Consider the following 10377-nt stretch of genomic DNA (forward strand, 5'->3'; position numbering starts at 1 on the left):
CCTCAGAGTATCTCTGAGGCATGAACCCTCACTTGACTGAGCAGACAAACGAAAAAACAAAACAACTGGGCTGGAAAATGAGCAAGTCATAGGCTGCTCTTGCTTTGCACGGTAGAGCACGCCACAAAGAATGGTACCTCCAGCTAATACCCTGCCCAGCAATCCTAATAACCATAGGAAAAGTTGTTATTTTTCAATGGCCATTACAAATTTTTATCACAACATTAAAAACTCTGTTATAAACATACCGTACATGTAAATAAATAAAGTAGTAAAATCACTACTTAGCATCCTGTGATTTTAAATATTTGAGAATTAAAAACTGACATGAGCCTTTGCAAACTATTTCAAGACTAGTTTAAACATGGCTTGCGGGTCTTCAGCTCATACAACTTTCCACACAGCGTGAGAATCTTTTCCATGCCCTGCTGAACTGTCACATTGCTTTCTAGATTTGGATAAGCTTCCCAGGTCCCATCCTTCCTGCTGCCTATGTGGGCACCTGTCTCTGGGAGAGTTCCTTTAGTGTGAAGCTCTTTGCCCTCATGGCTTGCCCTGGGACCTCTCCATCCTTTTTTTGGTCACAACCATGTTCCTCATTTACACTTCTCTGGGAGCTGGCCATTGTGAACCTGAAGCTGGGTTCTGAGTCACGATGATGAGCAAAAGTAATTCCTCATGTTTGGCAGAATTTAAGAAATTACCCAACCATTTCACTTTCCAAGTCTCATTACTTCTCTCTCCAGACAACAGACCTTGGCAGGGGCCAAAAATTGACTTCCTTCTCCCTGTGTGGCAACTGAGGCCTGAGTCAGTCGCCTGCGCTCATATCGCTGAGTGGGTCATGGGAAGGTGACACAAGAAGAAGGCCCTGGTTCCTGGTGTAAGGCTCCCATGGCCATCACCAGGGCCAGCCTGATGGGAGTGTGCCTAGAGAAATCACCAGAGAATGGGAACATGCCACTCTCTGTGTGGCAGCGGTGGACACGACCAGGGTCATGGGCAGAGAGCAGGAGTGTCCATTTAGGTGACAATCACCCACCACAATTCAGGTGCTCGGCAGGTCCGTGCTCAGCCATGGTGTATGGACCCGGTCAGGTCTTCAGGAGGATGGGGGAGGCGATGGCGTGATATTCCCAGGGAGAACTAGGAATGATCTGCAAGTATGTAAATTTACTGATGATGTGTCACTCACAAGATCAAGGTAGCAATCGTGCATGGAGGCCCTCCCACAGCTGAGGGAGAGGGAAAGAGAGGGGTGGGGAACCCAGCCCAGCACTGGGGCCACAGGAGGCATAGCTTCAGGGTGTCTCCCTCTTGGCCTGAGCTCCACTATGCCCCTCCGCCTCATCCTCTGCACAGGTGGATCACACTAAGGAGGGCACCTTCCGGCAGCCCAGGGCTGATAATTCTCTCTGCCCCAAACTACTGTGCAGTCATGGCCTTGACCTCTCCTCTCAGGGTCCTGGGACCAGTATGTCCTGAAATAGCCACTCTCAATGGGGCTGAGACACTAGTAACAGGAGGGGTTACCACCAGGTGACCTTAGTACCAGCAGCATCTGTGTGAGGCCTGATCCTCCCAATGCATGAGGGCGAGGTCTCTCCATCCCCATTCTCTAGCTCCCAGGCCTCCCTGATCTCCTTGGGCGGTAGCCAGGGGACAGGTTGTGCACTACTGTTACTTTGTTTCAAGAACCATCCCTAACCCTCAGTGGTGCAAGCTCAGGGGAAGAGACCAAAACTTACCTGATGCCAAACACCAGTTAAGTCTGTGGGCTCTCATGCCAGCCCTGCTCTGAGCAGAGTTGCTGAACATGGGGTCTCTAACACACTACAGCTTCTTGTCTCATGCTCGCTCTCTTTTACCCCATGGAAAGGCAGGAGAACAAATGATTTTGGGGGGACAGGACCTGAGAATACAATGGCTGCTCCTGTTTCTGCTCCCCCAGGAGGGGCCTGAGGATGCAGATCCCACCTATTTCCCTGGTGATGAGAATGGAAGAGGTGCAGTGCTTCTCTAGACACCCAAGGCGGCTCCCGTAACCAGCTCACCTGAAGATGTCTTCCTTCCATGCTGCTTTCAGCTCAGAATGGCCTCACGCCCTCCAGTACTTGGTTGCCCTGGTGGTCCATGGTCTCAGTCACCTGTGTCAACCCAGGTCAGAGTAAGAACCAACTGGTCCCCAAACAAGGAATCAGCATGTTGACGCACATACGTAGGAAGCCATGGGCTCCTGTGAAAATCTTTGAGAACACCTTGGAGGAATCTGAAAACAGGAGACGTGCCCTGGCTGGTTGGGCACACAGGTATCCAACCAAGGGCTGAACGACCCAGCAGAAGATAGTCGGACTTCCTCCTTTTCATCTGCAGACCTCTGGTCACTGCATTGCACCGATCCAGCACGCAAGTCCCATGAGCCTGCTGCAAGGCACAACATGCAGGCATCCGGTCCTCACGGTAGTGCCACTCCAGCACAAGGACCCCCTCAGCCCACTGCCCCAGTAGACGATACTTGGGCACCTTTGTAAGCAGGCATTGGGCATCCAATTCCAACTATGGATGCTCATCCTCCAAAGCAGAAAATGGGACTTCTCCCTACACGGGCCAGTGGCGCAGCACAATCACTCTGATCCAGTGTGTGGGCCCCACAAGCACACACCCCTTGCAGACAGCTCCTGGGCCCTTCTGTGTGCTATCACTGGGCATGTGCCTTTCCAACCAAGGGTGCATGGCTCCCTCAGTAGGATCCACGGGATCCCCCCTCCCCCCGCCCGGCTACCTACCTCTCGACAGTCTGCTGCTGGATCCTAAACTCCTTCGTGATTCAGACAGGGAAATCACTTTGGCCAGAGTCCCACTGCCTCAACCACAAACTACGAGATACCCGCCTCCACACACTCATGGGCACCGGGCCCTCATAGTGAGCTTCAGAGTAACGCTAATCCAGCGACGGTCACACCACACCGGCTAAAGGCACAGTTCCTGAGCCGCAGGCCCCAAGAATCTTCCATCCCAGGCAATGGTCTTTGGGAACAAACAGTGAGCGCATAGCAGTGAGACCTCAGACAATCTTTTCCACAAGAGCCGGAACAATAATCACATCCAAAACACCTTGCAAAACAATGCTGGCGGTGAGTCACATTGCTAACCCGTGATAACACTTCATCCACAAAGATGAAACTGACAGTCAAGACCCAACTATCCCAAGAGAACCCAAATAGCTCAAGTAGGGAGCTCTGCTAGATTACCAATCCCAGAAGACCTGAGAGATCACACCAGTAGAAACACCCCCAAAAGAACCTGGGTGGGAAAGCAGTTGAATCTAGCACACAGATACAATACCGATGTTACAACAAAACATAGGGAGACAAAAAAGCAATCCGCAAAGGAATGAATAAAGTGCAATCAACAGAAAAGGAGTTAAATGAAATGGAGGCAACTAACATGTCAGATGAAGAAAGTTTAAAATGCAAGAGGAGAGCCTATGGGAGCTTTGGAACAACACCGCACAAAACAACATCCACATAATAAGGATACCAGAACTACTACAGGAGACGAAGTGAAGCAAGGAATAGAAAACATGTTGGAAGAGATAATGACAGAAAACTTCCCTGATATTGGCAGAAAATAACTATGCAAGTGCAAGAACCACTCAGAGTCCCAAACAAGATGAACCCAAAAAGACCAACACCAATCCACATCATAATTAAACATCAATGCCAAAGTAAGAATCATAAAGGCTGTCAGAGAAAGACAGAAAGTTACCCACAAGGGATCTCCCATTAGAATATCAACTGATATCTCAACAGAAACACACCAGGCCAGAAGGGGATGGAATAAAATATACAAAATGATGTGAAACAAGGGACGGAATCCATACCCAGAAAGTCTATCATTCAAAATTGAAGATGGAATCTGGAGATTCACAGACAAAAAAAGGGCTAAGAGAGTTTATTAACACCAAGCCAGCGAAGCAAGAAATGCTAAAAGGACTGCTGTAAAAAGGAAGAAACAGAAAGGCAAGATGAAAGAAAAATATAAGAATAAAAATGATGACAATCAAGTACATTTCAATAATATCATTAAATGTAAATGGACTAAATGCTCCAATCAAAAGACATAAGGTAGGTGAATGCATAAGAAAACATGACCCACCTCAGAGCAAAGGATTCACACAGACTGATAGTGAAGGGATGGAAAATAAAAGTGTTTCAGGTAAATGGAAATGAGAGAAAAGCTGGGGTGGCAATGCTTATATCTGACAAAATAGAACTCAAAGTGAAGGCCATAACAAGAGATAAGGAAGGCCACTGCATAATACTAAAGGAGCCAATTCAACAAGAAGATAAAACTCTGGTAAACATATATGCACCCAATACAGGAGCACCCAAACACATAAAATACATACTTCTGGAAGGTATCAAGGGACAGATAGCAAGATAGCCACAGTCAGGGACTTTAATACCCCATTGACACCACTGGATAAATCCCCTAAACAAAAAACCTCCAAAGAAACAGCAATCCTAAATGACTCTCCAGTTCAGATGGACTTGACATCTTCAGGACATTTTATCCCAAAGCTACCAAATATACATACTTCTCCAGTGCACATGGGACATTTTCAAAGACAGACTACAGATTAGGACACAGGCAACGTCTCTTCAAATTCAAGAGCATAGAAATCATAATAAGCATCTTCTCAGGTCACAATGGCATAAAACTAGAAATCAACTGCAATAAAAACAATGAAAAAATCAAACACTTGGAGGCTAACTAGAATGCTATTAAACAATGGTTGGGTTACCAAAGAGATCAAAGAAGAAATAAAAAGCATCCTGGAAACAAATGACAATGTAAACACACAATCCAAAATCTATGGGACACAATGAGAGCAGTCCTGAGAGGGAAGTTCATAGCTCTACAGGCCTACCTCCCGAAACAAGAAAAAAATGGTAATGAAATATCTAACCTTGCAACTTAATCAATTAGAAAGAGAGCAACAAGAAATGCCCAAAGTACTCAGAAAGAAGTAGATAATAAAGATCAGAGCATAATCTCACTCAATCATGGATAATAAAGATCATTACAAACTTTTGAACAATAATAGATACAGAGGCAGAGCTGCCTCAAACTGATTGTCAAACTGCAGCGGGAAGGCCAGGGAGGTTTGGGGGGCAGGAGGGAGGGGAGTAGGAGATCAACCGAAGGACTTGTGTGCATCTATATAAGCATAACTAATGGACATGGGACACTGGGGGGTAAGGGAGGGCAGGGGTTTGTCAAGGGTGGGGGGGATAAAAAGGGCACTTAGGTAATACCCTTTGTCATACTTTTAGCAAAAATAAAAAAAAAAGATCAGAGCAGAAATGAACAACAAATAGACCAAAAAAATAATACAAAAGAACAATGAAACCAAGGGCCGGTTCTTTGAATGGATAAACAACAATGATGAACAGCTAGCCGGGCTCACCAAGAAACAAAGAGAGATGACCCAAATAAACAAAATAAAAAATGAAAGAGGTGAAGTAACAAATGACCCCACAGATATACAAAGGATTGTAAAAAATTACAACAAACGACTCTACTCCAACAAACTGGACAACCTCTGTAGCTGGACATCTGTAAACAAGGATCTGAAGTCCTGCCATGAAGAAGTGAATGTTCTATCAGGAGCACAGTGTGACTTGCGAGTCACGCTGGGTCAACATGGCACACAATCTTGAGTTCCAGAAACATTTACCTCCCTGAGAAAGGCTACGATTAAATAGTCGTGGGTGTAAAACAGAAAGGGAGGGCACAGCTGCAAGTTGTCCTCAATATGCTTTTGGAATAATATAGAACAAAACAAGATTTAATTAACTGCTGATGCACTGACCTTGTACCAAACCCCAATAAAAACGATGGTGAGAGTGCAAAGTTTGATACATGCCTGAGCGAGATGTAGCCCTCTGTCCGGCATCAATCATCCTGTGTGCTCGTCTTACCTCTGTGTCTTTGGTTCATTAAACATCCCTCAATAATCTGGACAAAATAGACACATTCCTAGAAAAATACAAGCTTCCAAAACTCAATCAGGAAAAAGCAAAAAAATCTGAACAAGCTGAAAACTACTGATAACATTGAAACAGTAATCAAAAAGCTTCCAGAAAGCAAAAGCCCTGGATCAGATGGCTTCAAAGGGGAGTTTTACCAAACATTCAAAGAAGAAGTAAAACCAATTTTTCTCACACTCTTTCAAAAAGTTCAAGAGAAAGGCACACTTCCAAGCTATTTTTATGAAGCCAGCATTACCCTAATCCGAAAACCAGAAAAAGACACCACAAAGAAAGAGACTTATAAGCCAATATTCCAGTTGAACAGTGATGCTGCAATCCTCAACTAAATTCTAGCAAACGGGATCCAGCATTACATTAGAAAGATCATACACCATGACCAAGTGGGATTTATCCCAGGGAGGCAAGGCTGGTACAATATCCCCAAATCAATAAGCATGATACATCACATGTACAAATTGAGAGAGAAAAACCACACAATCCTATCAATAGGTGCAGAAAAGGCATCTGACCAAGTGCAACAGCTTTTTCTGACAAAAACACTCAGCAAAGTGGGAATAGAAGGATCATCCCTCCCCATATAAAAGCCTTATATGAAAAACCTACAGCCGCCATCATACTCAATGGGCAAAAACTAAAACCATTTCCCTCAAGAACAGCAACAAGACAGGGATGCTCGCTTTCACCAGTTCTGTTCAAAATGGTACTGGAAGTGCTAGCCACAGTGATCACACAAGAAAAAGAAAGAAATGGCTCCCAAATTAAAAAAATAAGAAGTAAACTGTCATTAGTTGCAGATGACATGTTAGTGTACATAGAAAAATTCAAAAAATCCGTAAACTTAATAAATGAATTTGGCAGTGTACCAGACTAAAAAATCAATGCCAAGAAATCGATGGCTTTTTATACACCAACTAGAGGCCCGGCGCACAAAAAGTTGTGCACTCGGGGGGGAAGGGAGGGTCCCTCAGCCCGGCCTGTGCCCTCTCGCAGTCTGGGACCCCTCGGGAGATAACGACCTGCTGGCTTAGGCCTGCTCCTGGGTGGCAGAGGGCAGGCCAAATCCCTAGGTGCAGCCCCTGGTCAGGCTCAGAGCAGGGCTGATTGGGGAGTTGGGGCGCCGCCCCCTGTCATGCACAGAGCAGGGCGGATTGGGAGGTTGCGATGCCACCCTCAGTCACACTCAGGGTAGGGCTGATTGGGGGGTTGGGGCACTGCCCCCTATCACACACAAGGCAGGGTCGATGGGGAGCCTGACGTGCCACCCCCTGTGACGCACAGAGCAGGGCCAATCCAGGGGGTTGGGGAACTGGCCCCCGCCCCGTCACGCACAGAGCAGGGCCCATCAGGTCGTTGGGGAGCTCCCCCGTCACGCACAGAGTGGGGCCGATAGGGGAGTTAGGGCACCACCCCCTGTCACACACAGAGCAGGGTGGATCAGGGGGTTGGGGCGCCACCACTGTCACACTGAGGGCAGGGCCGATGGGGAGGTTATGGCTCTACCCGTCACAGACAGAAGAGGGCCCGTGGAGGAGGGGGGGTTGGGGCGCCACCCCCTGTCACACACAGAGCAGGGCCGATCAGGGGGTTGGGATGCCACACCCTGTCACACACAGAGCCGCAGGGCGATCAGGGGGTTTGGGCGCTGCACCCTGTCATGCTGATCTGGTGCCAGGAGACCTCTCGGCTCTGCTGATCCCGGTTCTGGGAGGCATATTACCCTTTTACTATATAGGATAGAGGCCTGGGGGCCGGCTGGTTTGCCCTGAAGGGTGTCCTGGATCAGGGTGGGGGTCCCCACTGGGGTGCCTGGCCAGCCTGGATGAGGGGATGATGGCTGTTTGCAGCTGGTCACACACCCTTCAGGGTGGGGGTCCCCACTGGCATGCCTGGCCAGTCTGGGTGAGGGGCTGAGGGCTGCTTTCAGGCTGGCAGTTTTGACTGAAGCTCCCAATAACTCCTTTTTTTCTTTTTTTTTTTTTTCTTCTGGGCCAGCTTTAGCTCTGGCTCTAGCTCTGAGGCTCCTGCTGCTGGTTTGTTTGTCATTCTATAATTGAAACAATGTATAACTTCAGCTCTGAGATCCCAGCCGGCTATAATTTTTCCAAAGTTTCAAACTGCCAGCTCAGAGGCCTGCAAGGCAGGCGGGGAACGTTGGAGTCTGCAGTCACTAGAGCAAGCAAGCCTCATGTTCGCTTCCAGCTGCCAGGCTGACAGCCGCCATCTTGGCTGACAGTTAATTTGCATAAGGATATGCTGATTAGCCAAAGGGAAGGGTAGCGGTCGTACGCCAATTACCATTTTTCTCTTTTATTAGTGTAGATAGTGAACTTACAGAAAGAGAGTTTGACAAAAATCCCATTATCATACCACCAAAAAAATTAAGATACCTAGGAATAAACTTAGCTACCAAGGTAAAAGACCTCTAGCCAAAAAACTGCAAGACTTTGAAAAAGAGATAGAGGAAGACAAAAACAGATGAAAGAACATGCCATGTTAATGGCTTGGTAGAATCAACATCATTAACATGGCTATACGAACCAAACCGAACCACACATTCAATATACTCCGCATTAAAATACCAACAGCATATTTCACAGACCTAGACGGAACTTTCCAAAAATCCATCTGTAATTAAAAAAAATAAGACTCTGAGCCCGAACAGGTTGGGCTCAGTGGATAGAGCGTCGGCCTCCAGACTAAAAGGTGCCAGGTTCGATTCCCATCAAGGGCATGTACCTTGGTATGGGGCACATTCCAAGAAGGGGGTGTGCAGGAGGCAGCTGACCATGTATCTCTCTCATCGATGTTTCGAACTCTCTATCCCTCTCTTTACTCTTTGTAAAAAAATCAATAAAATATATTTAAAAGACAAACAAACCCCAAATAGCTGCAACGGTCCTGAGAAAGAAGAACAAAGTAGGAGGGATCTCAATACCACATATCAAGCTGTATTACAAAGCCACTGTTCTCAAAACTGGCTGACACTGGCACAAGAAAGGACATATAGGCCAATGGAATAGCATATCGAACCCAGAAATTAACCCAAACCATTAAGCTCAATTAATATTGACAAAGGATGCAAAAACATACAAAGGAGACGAAACAGTCTCTTCAATAAATGGTGCTGGGAAATTTGGTCAGACACATGCAGAAAATGAAACTAGGCCACCAATTTACACTTGCACAAAAAATAAACTCAAAATGGATAAAGGATTTAAACATAAGACTGGAAACTATAAAAATATTAGAGGAAGCCACAGGCAGCAGAGTCTCAGATATATGCTGAAGCAGTATGTTCACTGACACAGCTCCTGGGGCAATAGAAAATAAAGTTAAACAAATAGGACAACATCAAAATAAAAAGCTTATTCATAGGAAAAAAGAAACCATCAACAAGACAACAACAAAGCCCACTGCATGGGAGAACATATTTGCCAATGTTCCCTCTGATAAGGGTTTCAACTCCAACATTTATAGGGAATTCATACAACTTAACAAAAGGGAGATAAACAATCCAATCATAAAATTGGGCAATGGAACGAAATAGATACTTTTCCAGAGAGGACAAAAGGAAGGCCAAGAGACATATGAAAACATGCTCAGAGTCCCTAATCATCTCAGAGATGCAAATCAAAAGGACAATGAGGTACCACCTCACAGCTGTCAGAATGGCTATCATCAACAGATCAACAAACGCCACCTGCTGGCAAGGATGGGGAGAAAAAGGAACCCTCCTTCCCTGCTGGTGGGAATGCAGACTGGTGCAGCCACTACGGAGAACAGTATGCAGTTTCCTCAAAAATACTAAAAACGGAACCCCCATTTGACCCAGTGGTCCCACTTGTAGGAATATATCCCACGAACCTGGAATTACCAATCAGAAAGGATACATGCACCTCTATGTTCACTGCAGCACAATTTACAATAGCTAAGACCTGGAAACAGCCTCAGTACTGTCAGCAGATGAGTGGATTAAAAACGGTGGTACCTCTACACACTGGAATGGTATGCTGCCGCCAAAAAGGAAGGAGCACTGACCATTTGCAACAGCATGGATGGAGCTGGAGAGTATTATGCTAAGCGAAGCCAGTCAGTCAGAGAAAGATAAATATCACATGACCTCACTCATTTGTGGAATATAATGAACAACATAAACAGATGAACCAAACCGATCTCCTGTATCAGACCATCAACCCTCAGAGGGAAGGCAGGGGAGGTGGGGCTGAGGGGGAGAGATCAACCAAAGGACTTGCATGCATGCATATAAGCCTAGCCAATGGACGCAGACACCAGGGGGTGAGCGTGACGGCATGCCTGC

Source organism: Myotis yumanensis, unplaced genomic scaffold, assembly GCF_028538775.1.
Source record: "Myotis yumanensis isolate MYYU_CA2020_CCGP unplaced genomic scaffold, mMyoYum1.0.hap1 SCAF_24, whole genome shotgun sequence".
NCBI classification, from domain to species: Eukaryota; Metazoa; Chordata; class Mammalia; order Chiroptera; family Vespertilionidae; genus Myotis; species Myotis yumanensis.